Raw genomic sequence first — 4,261 nt, forward strand, 5'->3', positions numbered from 1 at the left:
CCAACTGCTCCCCGGGCGCCGCAGCATAAATGGCTGCCCACTGCTCCGGGTGTGTGTTCACGGTTTGTGTGTGTTCACTGCTGTGTGTGTGCACTTTGGATGGGTTAAATGCAGAGCACTAATTCCGAGTATGGGTCACCATACTTGGCCACGTCACGTCACTTTCACTTTCACTTTCACTAGCTGTCGGTGCTTGTAATGATTTTTGCGTCTTTCTCCGACAGTTTAAATGCTTCCACTCTGCTGACGTGTGTGCTGCATAATAAAGAGTGCAGGCCTCTCACTCTGCGCTGGTTGCTATTTGATCACGTCACGTCATTGTTCGGTACAATTTATTCGGTCTTTTCGCTTATTCGGCCGAACACCGAAAGAGCTTTTTTTGCTATTTTCAGCCGAATAATTTCGGTTGCCGAACATTCTGTGCATCCCTAGTAATAAGATGCCATTAAACAAATATACAATTAAAATATACGGTCTTTATGTTGTTTCTAAATTAATTTGGAGATTCAGTGTGAAAATACAATTATGACTACAAATTTTAACATTAGGTGCGATTAATCATGGTTAATTACAGAAAAATGCACAATTAATTAGTAACTGATAGCACTATATATAGGGTAAAAAAGATTTGACACAAAAATGTCACTTTGTCACTGAATATTACATTTTAGCGCATTTCTATGTGGTTGATTACTTGGCCAAGTCATGCCTGCGGCCCGAACTAGGGAAATACTAGAAAAAATATAATATTATAATTTATCCTAATTTATCTTTTTGTTTTAACATTTTTTGTTTTATTTGTCCATTGAAATGTAGAGAATCGATTTTTTTTTTTCAAGAAATTTACATTTTAATATAATATAATTTAGGGTTGTAACGATTAACCGCGAGCCGGTTGAAAATCGATTCAAACATGTGACGATTCAAATCGGTTGAGATGCTAAACAAATCGCGATTCATTTAGGGGTAGGAGTTTATGTCTGTATGTATGTATGTCTGAGGGGAACTTACTGTCTTTAGAAAAGTTTAGATGGTATTTTTTCTTTTCCTCTTGCCTCTGTATAATGCATATTAAAGTTCGTAAGTTCAGCGCTGCTTTGTTTACAGCAGAAACCAGGAAACGGTTTAAGCGCCACCTGCTGGCAGAGAGTGAATCTGCATCTCATTCAGCTTTGCTGTTTCATGCAGATATTTTTATTTATAGTTTCACAAAACTGAAGTCAAACCATTCTGTTTTTGCTTCAAATTTCGAAAGAATCGAATCGAATCATGAAATCAAAATCGTGAATCGAATCGAATCGTGAGTTGAGTGAATCGTTACATCCCTAATATAATTGGATATTATGCAACATTTACTTTCATTCCACAGCTCTCAATCAAGTTTGACTTGTGGCCTTTTGTCGTAAAAGATTTGGCACCTCTGCTCTATGACATTCTGGCCCCTATAAATCTGATATCAGTCTGTTAATTCCACAATTAAAACTTTTACAGGATATAAAAGGATAAAGTGTTTGTAAAACGGCATAAACGTCTCCCTCTGAAACATCTCAAGGCACAAATACCAAAGTGAAGGCAGGCAGATGCAAAGGAACAGCTGGGCACATGCCACACACACACACACACACACACAAATGCACACAAAACACACATGCTCTCTCTAAAGCTTTAGACAGCCATCAACAGGCCTGACCGTGAAATAACACGGAAAGAGTCCAAATGTACTGTGAAATCTGTGAAATCAGAAAACACGTATAAGACTAACCATGCATCGATGCACATACTCAAATATAAAATGAGAGCAAACCCATCACAAACACACAACAAAATTAGACTAGTGTCTATACAAAACAATTCAAGTACATGAGGTTGTAACCATACACAATTTAATCAAATTAGGTTAGAATTATAAGGACACACAACCAAAAAAAGTTGGACAGTCACAAGTATCTGCAAAAGATACTGATCATCAAATCTGAATGACAGTTTTGGATTGAAGGCCACAACAAACTGAAAATTGATTCATTTGTAAAATTGCTGTTTAATACACTGTTTAAGATTTTCACCTGTTCTGCCATTTACAGTTCGTTATAAAGATATTTATTTATTCATCAACAATAATGCCCCCAATATTAAAAACTTCTAAACTGAACAAAGTCATCAATAAATGCTTTGTGAATCAGTTTGACCGAATCATAAAGAAGAATCAGTTCTAATGAAAGAATCATTTGTAAATTGGATCTCCCTGCACAAAAAAAAAAACTTAATCCACATATATATTTCTAACAAAAGGAATACTGTAAAAGTGCCGTAAAAGTGCAGATATAGGCCTAATCTACTCAACCATTCAAATGTTTGGGGTCAATACAATATGCTGCTTTGCTGCTCATGAAACATTTATTATTAATAGTTGTGCTGCTTCATATTTTTTTTTTGTGGAAAGAGTTAGTTTTTTTCAGGATTCTTAGAGGCATTTATTTGAAATACAAACCTTTCGTAAAATTCTAAATGTCTATACAGTCACTTTTGGTCAATTTAAAGTGCCCTTGCTAGATAAAAGTATTCATATATCAAAGTATTTAAATAAAAAGAAAGAAAATCTTAAATAATAAAAAAAAGTAAATAAAAAAAGGCACCAAACTTTTGAATGGCAGTGTATGTTTGGGCTAAAAGGGGCCCTATTTTGCATTTGTGCAACATTTTATTTCTATTTATATCATTGGCTGGCTAACCTCCATATACTGGCATTAGTATGCAACTGGTACATGAGCAAGAGGACAAGTTATTGGCTGACGCTAATCTCAATTCGACCAAATATTGGCCTAGCTGACATGAAGATCTATCACTAATACTCTTGCATCCCTATATCATCAGATTCAGTACATTAAAAAAAAACTAAAATCCTGTAATCATTTGCTCACCCTCATGTTGCCTTCTGCCCTACATAAAGATTTTAATCCGGCACAGTTTTTATAGACACAACAGAGGACAAACACAGAGTTGAGGGTGAATATCCTTTAGCAGCCTGTGGAATTTCATCTTTCTAAATGAACAGATGGTGCCAGACAGAAAGAATGTGTGAGCAATTAAACCCCATCTATGACTAAAATGCAAGTGGGTCAGTAAACATCGTTCACCCAGCGGCTCAATCTCTGATGACACTAAATAACCCCAAAAACACAAGCTCTCATCATGAGGAGAAGACAAGGACAGTGGCTCCCTTCTTGCAGACGTCTTGTGCTGCGTTCAGTATCAGCCCATCTGATCGTGTCTTATGAATACACAATCCCTTCGGCTGTTTGATGCTCTACCTAAACCAACAGTAGCTCAGCAGAAACACATTCCTAACAAAAGCCCGAGCCCAAAGCGTCTGCCAGACTGAAAAAGCCTGTTGTTCCTGGAGCACATGATCAAAGAAGATGTTTAGTTGCTGCTGAGTGTGGATGAGGTTACTGGCACCTCCAGCTAAACGAATGACTGCTGTGACTTTCATACGGTCGGTACACAGAGTCTGAGATTGGGCAACAACATCAAAAAGCATCAGCATGCCTCCTAATTATTTATTGAGGGGGAACGGGAATGTTGATTATAGTTCTTAACAATTGTGGCTCATTAAAGTTCCTCTTACATAAAGAACACTACTGTTTGAGTTCAGTGTTTTTTGTTTTGTTTTGTTTATTGAGCAAGGATCCATTAAATTGACCAAAAGTGACGATAAATCAAATTGTTTTCAACATTGATTTGAATTATTAATTGCTGCTGAAAATTCAGCTTTGCATCACGGGAATAAATTCAAAACTAAAATATATTTAAATACAAAACAGTCATTTTAGATTGTAACAATATCTCACAATAAATAAATAAATATACTAATCAAAAGCATAATGAAATAGCATAATATTTTTCAAAATATTTCATTTTTGGACTAAAACGGGACATATTCTATATTTGTATACTATGTAACAGAGTAAGAGGACACTTTATTGGTTGATGCCAATCTCAAAACGGCCAGATATTGCCTAGTTGACATATAGATAAATAATATCATAACATTAATAATTGCCTTAGCTAACAGGCCTACTAATCAGCCTAGAGTTTAACAGATATTGTCTTAATAAATAATCAAAACATATGAAACACGGAAAAGGTGTGCTAAATACTTCTTAAAATTAAATTTAACCAGCTACACTAAAAATAAAAGAATACAGCAAAAACTCATTATTCTACAAACATTATTCTAAAACTGTATATATATATATATATA

General features: G+C 35.3%; 1 protein-coding gene across 3 annotated transcripts in view; it reads right to left on the minus strand.

Annotated features, from left to right (window-relative positions):
- Positions 1-4,261, minus strand: part of prkar1b (protein kinase, cAMP-dependent, regulatory, type I, beta) — a 75,264-nt gene that overhangs the window by 69,152 nt on the left and 1,851 nt on the right. The gene's annotated exons all lie outside the window — the stretch shown is intronic.

Source organism: Sinocyclocheilus anshuiensis, unplaced genomic scaffold (genome assembly GCF_001515605.1).
Source record: "Sinocyclocheilus anshuiensis isolate Anshui unplaced genomic scaffold, SAMN03320099.WGS_v1.1 scaffold47, whole genome shotgun sequence".
Classification (NCBI taxonomy): domain Eukaryota; kingdom Metazoa; phylum Chordata; class Actinopteri; order Cypriniformes; family Cyprinidae; genus Sinocyclocheilus; species Sinocyclocheilus anshuiensis.